The following is a 9,733-nucleotide window of genomic DNA, read 5'->3' on the forward strand; positions in this document are numbered from 1 at the left end:
AACCTCCTGCATAGCCCGACCATTCTGAGCTGGAAGTGCCTGTTCCTCTGTCGGCCGCTACCAGTCTATAAACTCCTTGAAGGCAGGGACTGTGCTTCATAATTCCTACTTCCCAGCACTCAGCTCAGCAGAGACTCAGCAGGTGTTTCTGGGTCAAAGAATGAATGAATCAATCCCTACCCGCCTTCCAATAGGGTTTGTTTTACTCTTTACTTGAAACTCTGGTGCTCTGCCCCTTTGCCTAATCTGATATTCTTGGCGGGGGGGTGGGGGGGGGGCACTGTAGTAGGTTGAATTGCATCCTCCAAAAAGATATATCCAACCCTCGGTACTTGGAAATAGGGTCTTTGCAGATATAATTAAAGATCTCAAGGGGCGCCTGGGTGGCTCAGTCGGTTAAACGTCCTACTTTTGATTTTGGCTCAGGTCATGATCCCAGGGTCGTGAGATCGTGCCCTGCACTGAGCATGGAGCCTGCTTAGGATTCTCTCTCTCCCTCTGCCCCTCTCCCCTGCTTGTGCTCTTTCTCTCTCCCTCTAAAATTAAAAAAAAAAAAAAAATTAATTGTGGGTGGTTTTTAATAAAAAAAAAAGGATCTCAAGATGAGGTCATTCTGGATTTAGGATGGGCCCTAAATCCTATGACTACTGTCCTTATAACAGAGAGGAGAGGGAGATCTGAGACACAGAGACACCTTTTTTGTGTGAGAATAAATGTCTTTTGTTTGAAGCCACCCAATGCTGTGGCATTTGTTACAGCAGCCCTAGGAAACTAATATGAGCAGCAACGGTGCCTCTCACGGCTGTGATGTCCCACCCACCCACCCAGAGTCTTCAGAAACCTCCCCATGCAAAGAGTAAACCTTACAAGGTACTACATCTGAAAGGCCTTGCCTGTATTTTCAGCTGGGTTGCCTATACTAAAGGTTGCCCAAAGCGAAGGCAACGTGACCCAAAGCCCACGGTCATGTAAGTGAGCCAGCGTGGAAGGCACTAGCATCTGTGTGTGCTCACCACGAGCTAGCCACTCTCTCTAGGGTCACATTTAGTCATCTCCCACTACGCAAGTATTCTTGAGTACGTTCTCAAGGCCCATCTTAGAGAAGAGGGAACTGAGGCTCAGGGAGGTGGCATAACCTGCTTGAGATCTCCCAGTGATCTCACTGTGGGTGTTGGGTCTGGAGCCCTGAGCTCTCAGTGCAGGTTGTCACTTCACTAAGCTGCCACACTGTGTGACAGGAACAGAATCAGGACAGGGGGAAGGAAAGGAAGGGAGAGACCAGTGGAGGAGAGTGGTTCGGTTAGCAGATTTTGTGTGTTTGCTTTCATAGTCTGGGAACAAGCCGGTCTCCTACCTCTAACTTCCCATCTGTTGTGGCAGTGACAGATTTAAACCTTGAGTGATCCTTATCTGGGATCGGTATGCATCTGTATGAGCAAGATTAATCATATTGTGAAGCTGCCATGGGAATTCCAGACAGCCCAGCAAGTATGGCATGAAGTGCAAGTGTGAACACAGGCACGCCACTGCCACACATGAAAGGGCATTGGTCCTGGGGGCACATGGGTGAAGGGAGTGGGCCCCTAATTCCTCCTCCTCAATGCTGATCACTTCAGTCTAGGGAAGATAAACGCTAGTCAATGAGCCATCCAGGCCTGGCATCACCTGTAGCATTGATGCAGGCTCTTCCCTGACATTTCAGGGAGAGGTCACACGCATTCATGTACCCAGCAACTCTTTACTGAGCACTTCCTGTATTTCAGGCTCCGGGGACACAGCAGAAAACCATCCTATTGTAATAACATTGTAGGGTGGTTGACAGGTGGTAACCACGCTTATTGTAATGAACATTTCCTTTTTTTTTTTTTAAAGTTCATTTATTTATTTTGAGAGGGAGGTTGGGGCAGAGAGAGAGGGAGAGAGAGAGAGAGCCAAGCAGGCTCTGCACTGTCAGCAAGGAGCCCGGTGTGGCACTCGAACTCACAAACCGTGAGATCATGACCTGAGTGGAAACCAAGAGTCAGATGCTTAACTGACTGAGCCACCCAGGCACCCCGGACATTTCATAATGTATATAATTGTAGATTCACTATGTTATGCACCTGAAACTGATATGACATCATATGTCGACTATAATACAATTTTAAAAATAGAAAAAGGGGGAAAATAAACAAAACAAAATCTATTCGTACAAAGCTCTCATTCTACTGGGGGGAGAGAGACCATAAAAAGTAAATAAATATATAATATCTCACTGGGAAGTGAGAAGGAAAATGCAGTGGGGAAGTGGGAGAGGCTGGGGGTGCCATTTCATGCAGATCATCAAAGAGGGCCTTTCTGATAAGGGGACATGTGGGCAGAAGCCAGATGAAGTAAGAGTGAAATCTACAGATACTTGGCGGAGGAGGGAACTGCAGGTATAAAAGAGCCAAAGGTAGAATGTGCTTGAAAAGTTCCAGTAAGGCTAGGAGACCTTCGAGGCTGGAGCAGGGGGAATTGAGACAGGGCATGAGGAAGACAGGTCCAAAGAATTTTCCGGGACAGGCCCTGGTGAGAGCCTCAGTCTGCTCTGGGTGTGATGAGAAGTCACTGGAGGGGGTGGCACAGAAGGATAGCAACGTCCGTGCAGGTTGTGGAAGGATAAACAGCAGCGGGCCGGATGGACGCAAGGAGGCCAGGGAGAAGGCTGCTGTAATAGTCCAGGGGACAGATAATCCTGGATGGAGGCCTTAAGTCACAGTAGATTGGAGCAGATTAAAAAAGACAAAGAAAAGGAAGTGAAGGGAAGGTGAGGGGAAGAAATAAAAAGGCTGGAAAGGCAAAAATAAAAATGAAGTGTGACGGGGGCCCCTGGGTGGCTCAGTCGGTTAAGCGCCCGACTTCAGCTCAGGTCATGATCTCACGGCTCGTGAGTTCAAGCCCTGCGTCGGTCTCTGTGCTGACAGCTCAGAGCCTGGAGCCTGCTTTGAATTCTGTGTCTCCCTCCTCTCTCTGCCCCTCCCCTGTTCATGCTCTGTGTCTCTCTCCTTCAAAAATAAATAAATATTAAAAAAATTTTTAGAAAATGGAGTGTGAGAGAAAAGGATGTTTTACATATCAAACAAGAACTCAGTCACCAATTATTGAATGTCAGACTCTGGGATAGGCAAAAGGGAAATGGATACCTCCTATGTGCTAATCTCTGTACTAGGTGTTCATATATCCCACCTCATCTTCTAACAATCATTCGAGGTAGGAATAATGAGCTTGTACTCAGAGGAGGAATCTGAGGCCCGGAAAACATAAGTAATTTCTCCAAGGTCACACAGCCAGTATGGGAATGCTGGAATCAGAGTCGACAGGATGTCTAAGTCCAAAGCCAGCTCTTTCCAAACCTCATTCTGGCTGGGTGCAGAGAAGATTGTAGACATAGTCCCTGCCCTCAAAAACTTCCTTGACTTACAACAGCCCCACAAGGTCAGAACTCTTATGATCCCTCTTTTTAGAAATGAGAAAACTAATGCCCAGAGAGGTTAAGTGACTTGCCCAATTCACAACAGCTGGGAGGTGGTAAAGCCAAGACACAAACCCTGGTCTAGCCCCTCATATCTTAACCATGACTCTGTGTCATTACACAACACAATGGTTTTGAACTTCAGTAAAACATATTTTTAAACTTCATTTACAGATAGATGGTAGGTAAGAAAAGAACAAAGTCATCTAAGCCCACCAGTACTCCAATACTTTACATATCAAACAAGAACTCAGTCACCAATTATTGAATGTCAGACTCTGGGATAGGCAAAGGGAAATGGATACTTCCTATGTGCTAATCTCTGTACTAGGTATTCATATACCCCACCTCATCTTCTAACAATCATTCGAGGTAGGAATAATGAGCCTGTACTCAGAGGAGGAATCTGAGGCCCGGAAAACATAAGTAATTTCTCCAAGGTCACACAGCCAGTATGGGAGTTCATCATACTTCTTGATGAACACACAGACACACACACACACACACACACACACACACACACATGTACATTTATCAACATGTATACATATACATATAGATATGGACACACCCATAAAGTGCATGCATACACAACATTCCAAAGTCGATTACTTCCCAAATTAACCTCTGTTATCTGGATCTCTGAGGAAGTTAAGTCATTTGCCCAATTATAATAAACTGCCAAAGCCATCCTGTCCATTCCCAAGAAGTACACAGATGTAGTCTTCAAGTTACTTCTTAAAAAGTCAACTGAAACACTCTGTTAACATTTCCTCAAGATGCTCAGGGAAAGGGTGATAGTTGGAAGGTTGAAATGTCAAATATTCATCACGGAGCCACAGAGGACTCCTCAAAACACCAATCCCCGGTGCCTTGCTTCTCTGGACATGCAGACTCAAATATACTGGTAATTCAATTCCAAGCAAAGGGAGGGAAAAAATCTCCTGTTGAGAGGTGCTCTGATGTAGGGAAATGTGTGGAAGCTAAATCTGTCCTCCAACAGTCCTGAGTTCTAAGCCTGTTTCCAGCCCTTCCCGGCTATGTGATCTCAAAGGGGTGACTGGGTTCCCCTATAAACAAAACAAGGATAATATAATACCTACTTCTGAGCTGTCATGAGGATTATAAAGGATTCCTTAAATAAAATGTCAAGCACACAGCTGATGTTGATGGAGGCCAAAGTTCAGAGTCTTGACCTTTCCCCTACAAGGTAGAGAGTCACTAACTCCCAACCAATAGAACTTATAATTACTATCTTTGGCCACCATGGGAAGGAGTTTAAAAGAGGGGGGGAAAAAAAGCAGTCAGATGTTTTCACGCAGAAAGGCAGGCCCAGGCATCATTACCACGTTGCTAGGTATTGTTAAGCCACCCACCTAGCCCCAGAGTGGGCAGCAATTAATGTAATTAGTGCAGTGATGAGTGTCCTCTGCAACAATAAACAGCTCAGTCCTGCAGAACTTGACAGACCTGCTGGTCCCATGAGGCTCCTGACCTCGAACTTCCACTTGGGGAGTGTGGTGGAGTACGGTTTAGTGGAAAGAGATAGGCTTTGAGTCAGATGGAACCAGAAGTCCATCCTGTCTTTGCTAATTCCTAGCTGTGTGACCAAAGGTAAGCCATGTCACCTCTCTGAGCCTTAGTTTCCTCATCTCTAATATGGAGTTAATAATATTTTCACAGCGTTGCTATAGTTATCTCTATCATCATCGCCATCGTCACGGAAAACCCCAAAGCAGGCTGGCGTTGAACTGGCAAAAGGGTCGACACAAACATTGCTGGTACCTACAGCTGGCACAGCCCCATTCTTTTTCTCTGGCTAAAGTCAAAGCGTGTGCAGCACTGATCTGACCGGCTTTAGGGAAACTGCCGGGGTTTAGAATGAGAAGCATATGGACACCTAGAAAAAAAATGGAGAGAAAGTACTCCTTGACTTGATCATTTAAGATAATGTTATCAATAATCACCACAAGTATTATCAGCAATTTGCAGAAAACAAAAGCACCCAGGCAATCTGGCAGTTGGTAATAAAGCACAAAGCCTGCTTATATCTTTGTATCTATATTAATGATATTCCATGTTAAGAATTAATACCCTCACAAGGTGTCAAATAATCCAAAGGTTATTACAAGTATATAAGTGTGCGGTGAGGGTCCTGATAATCATCGAGAATTCACTAATTTGTCCAACAGTTACTAACTGCCTATTGCTACCAGGGATAAAGACCTTGAGTGTAGGGACACACACACACACACACACACACACACACACACAATTAGGGTTCACTGAAATGACGGTTCTGAAAAGGTCTGTAGAGTGAATCAAGAGGGAGGGATTTATGGGGAAACTACCAAGCAAAACTGAAGTACAGTCCCTGAGTCTAACATGGGAGAGAACCACATGGCTTCCTGGAAACATGCATATGAAATGGTGTTAAATGAAAGAGCCAAAGAAAAAAAGAGGAAGAATCACAGGACTCAGAGAATGTCAAAACTAGGAAGAGCCTCAGAGAACACCCAGTTCTCTATTTCATTCAACCCTTTCCATGGAGTCCTGGGGACAGGTGAGGCTCACTATCCTAACAGTCTAGGCAGAGAAAACAATTTCTGGGTAATAATAATAAACATTTCCAGCTGCTAGCTATCACGCCACTGTTTTCTCTCCCCCTAGAGAAAGCTTTTCGGTACACCGGGGAGGACGCTGAAGCTATGAAAGGAATAACCTTGAATCCACTCTAATTTGTTTAATAAAGTGGAGGTTGGGAGTCAACACTGTAGTTGAAAACCAGTGGTCTGGCCCAGGCCTTCATGCTATTGGTGGAGAAGCTGAGGCCTCGGGTGACCCATCTAGCCTGTCATACTAACACATACTTCTTGCTTAATAGGTATTCGCTGAATGAGGATTCATGAATGAATAGGCAAATGAGATGACATGGCCAAGGTTGCCTAAGCTGTATGTGGCTAGTAACACGTACTGATTAAAACTTAGGAATTGGGAGTGAGTTTATCTATCTATCTATCTATTTATCTATCTATTTATAATATGGAACACTTCCCAAATTTGTGTCATCTTGTGCAGGGGGCCATGTTAATCTTCTCCGTATCACCCCAATTTTTGTGCCAAAGTGAGCACTGGAATTTGGAATGTGGCACCTAGAAACACATGTTCATTATGTTTCCTTTCTGTATTTTTGCTCAAGTGTAACCTGAGAACTAAAACAACTGGCCAACAGACAAGGCGGTGTAGAGGGAGCCACAGTCAGAGCCTGAAAAGACATAGAGTTCTAGAATCTTTGGGATATGGATGAGACCAGTGTCCCGGCTCCAGTGATTAAAAGCCACAACTGAGAGCCTCCCCATACAGTAGATACTTTAACTGACCGATGGAGAACAGAAGATCTTTTAACAAAATTGACCTAGTACAGAGCCCGTAGAAGAAAGTCCTCGATACCTAATCATTGGTGATGGCTCTTCCCTGCCTTTCCTCTGCCCAGAATGCCCTTCCCAAACCCCCTCCTCTCCCAGTGTCAGTTTTTACACCCTTTATATTGTAGCCCCTCTTTAGAGAGGCCCTTTCTGATCATCCACTTTAAGCCCCGTTTTTCTTTTTTTTTTAATTATTTTTTAATGTTTATTTATTCCTGAGACAGAGAGAGACAGAGCATGAGTGGGGGAGGGGCAGAGAGAGAGGGAGACACAGAATCTGAAGCAGGCTCCAGGCTCTGAGCTGTCAGCACAGAGTCTGACGCGGGGCTCGAACTCACAAACCGCGAGATCATGACCTGAGCTGAAGTCAGTCGCTCAACCGACTGAACCACCCAGGCGCCCCATCGTTTTTCTTCTTTAAACCCAGAAATACATAGAGAACTTCTAGGACAGTAGCTCAATTGTCCCCCAACTTCCCTGTTAGGTAACGTTCACATAGTCTACTTGCTACACCCCAGGGAAAACATAGCTCCAGGTGATATGCAATTCCCACCTTGTTTTTTTTTTTTTCCACTCATAACACTTCCTGCTTATTGTGATTTCATATTTATTCAGCATCTATACAGAGCAACTCTAATACTGGTATTACAGTTCATGTTTATTGGGCACTTACTGGGGCAGGTACTCATCAATTCCTTTAATATTCATAACAATCCTCTGAAAGAGGTTCTGTTACGAGCTTGTTTTACAGATGAGGAAACTGGGATTCAGAGAGGAATCTGACCGAGTTCATACAGTGCGTAAAGGACAGAGCCAGCTATCAGCTACCAGACGATCTGGCTCCAGAGTTTAAGTGCTTCACCTCTAGGCGATATAGATGTACTATGAGGGCGAACTCCATGTCTTTTTTGCCCACCGGTTCATTCCTAGGACTTTGTATACTGTGTGGTGTGGGATAGGGCCTCAATCAATATTTGTGGAGAGAATGAAAAGAAGGGAGGGGTGAGGGAGCAAGGGAAGGAGGGGTGCTGAGGAGGAAGATAAGCCACTCGCCCCTTCATGCTCTTCCAGGGTAAAGTAGGGCCAGGACGCACTGAGGAGTCCCCACCTCCCTTGGAAGCCATAGAGGTGCTAGACGTAGACCTGAATGAGACACTGTCCCTGTCCTGGCAAAGTGCCTACATCCTCATATCAAAGTGGTCCATTGGTTCCGATGCACTCCGGGGAGCTCAGGAACCCCTTCAGTGGGTCCAGGGCCCTTCCCCGCCCTATGAAAAGGGGTTCAACTGTAATGCAATCATTCGGCTTCAGGGCCCCTGTGCGGGCCCTCAGGTCACAGCAGTGACGATGACAGAGCCCTCTCTCGAGGAGTCACAGGCTAGTGAGGAAGAGCAAGCCTGGAACCAAGGAGAGGAGGGGAGGTGGACCGGTCAAACCGTGAAGGGAGGGAAGGAGGCACAGGGGGAGAGTGCCTGGATGGATGTATTCTACCTCTGGAAGTCTCTGCTTGTTCAGCTCACGAAGCCTGGGACTGGGGCAGGCTCTTCGTAAAGAACTGCACTCCTCGCCCTCCACAGCAGTGTATGTGGGCAGCCGTGCTCTATTACATGATACTGTGACACATGTGACTTGAAGAGAAGCTAAGACTGACCACCAGAGCAACGAGAGCAGTATAACATACATGCAAGCCACCTTATTTCACGCTGGTCTTTCCCAGGATGTTAGCATTTTGCTCCACTGAGGAACGGCAGCGGAGCAGAAACCGTACCACACGGGGACATACAATTGCCTCAGAGGCATACAGAACCCGGGGTACTGGGTGTAATGCCCTTTCACCCTCCATCCTCCCGCTGGGCTGTTCGCCTACATCCTCTTTCTTAAAAGAGCTAATTGCGGGGCGCCTGGGTGGCTCAGTCGGTTAAGCGTCCGACTTCAGCTCAGGTCACGATCTCGCGGTATGTGAGTTCAAGCCCCGCGTCGGGCTCTGTGCTGACTGCTCAGAGCCTGGAGCCTGTTTCAGATTCTGTGTCTCCCTCTCTCTCTCTGACCCTCCCCCGTTCATGCTCTGTCTCTCTCTGTCTCAAAAATAAATAAATGTTAAAAAAAAAAATTAAAAAAAAAATAAAAGAGCTAATTGCACGGTGTGCCCCTGTCTTTAAGCATCTGCCCACACCTCCATAATTCAGCAGCCTCCTCTCTCTCCCTTATGCCTTCCATCAAACAACCTTCACCAGGTTTTTTTATGCTTATTTATTTTTGAGAGGGAGAGAGAGAGAGAGGAGAGAGAGAGAGAAACAGAGCGCAAGAGGGGAAGGGGCAGAGAAAGAAGGAGACACAGAATCTGAAGCAGGCTCCAGGCTCTGAGCTGTCAGCATAGAGCCCTATGCGGGGCTCGAACTCACAGACCACGAGATCATGACCTGAGCTGGAGTCGGATGCTAAACAGACTGAGCCACCCAGGCGCCCCTAGCCTTCACCAGTTTTAAGCTCAAGTCATATTTGCTATAGTGTGTGTGCATGTATAGATTTCTTTAGTCAAAATTTAACAGGTCTTTTTAAAAGCATTATTATTTCTATTAGGATATTTACAGTTTTATCTTAGCATTGTGGCTACAATATAATACAGATTTTCACTGGTCGCCTCAACCTTATTTTTGCAAAAGGTTCTGTTATTTTTAACGTACAACTCTGCAGAACACAAAGCTTTTCAGGAATATACATGTCACATTATAGCAGAAATGCCTGTATCAATGCATCAAAGGCTTTCCTATTTGTTATTATGGCATTCCTTATGTAAGTTCTTTGAAGTAAGCTT

At 45.8% G+C, this 9,733-nt stretch overlaps 1 pseudogene; it reads right to left on the reverse strand.

Annotated features, from left to right (window-relative positions):
• Positions 1 to 6,529: 6,529 nt before the first annotated feature.
• LOC125913808 (uncharacterized) lies at positions 6,530 to 6,625 on the reverse strand (annotated as a pseudogene).
• Between the last annotated feature and the right edge of the window lie 3,108 nt (positions 6,626 to 9,733).

The sequence above is a fragment of the Panthera uncia genome (assembly GCF_023721935.1).
Source record: "Panthera uncia isolate 11264 chromosome C1 unlocalized genomic scaffold, Puncia_PCG_1.0 HiC_scaffold_4, whole genome shotgun sequence".
Taxonomy (NCBI): domain Eukaryota; kingdom Metazoa; phylum Chordata; class Mammalia; order Carnivora; family Felidae; genus Panthera; species Panthera uncia.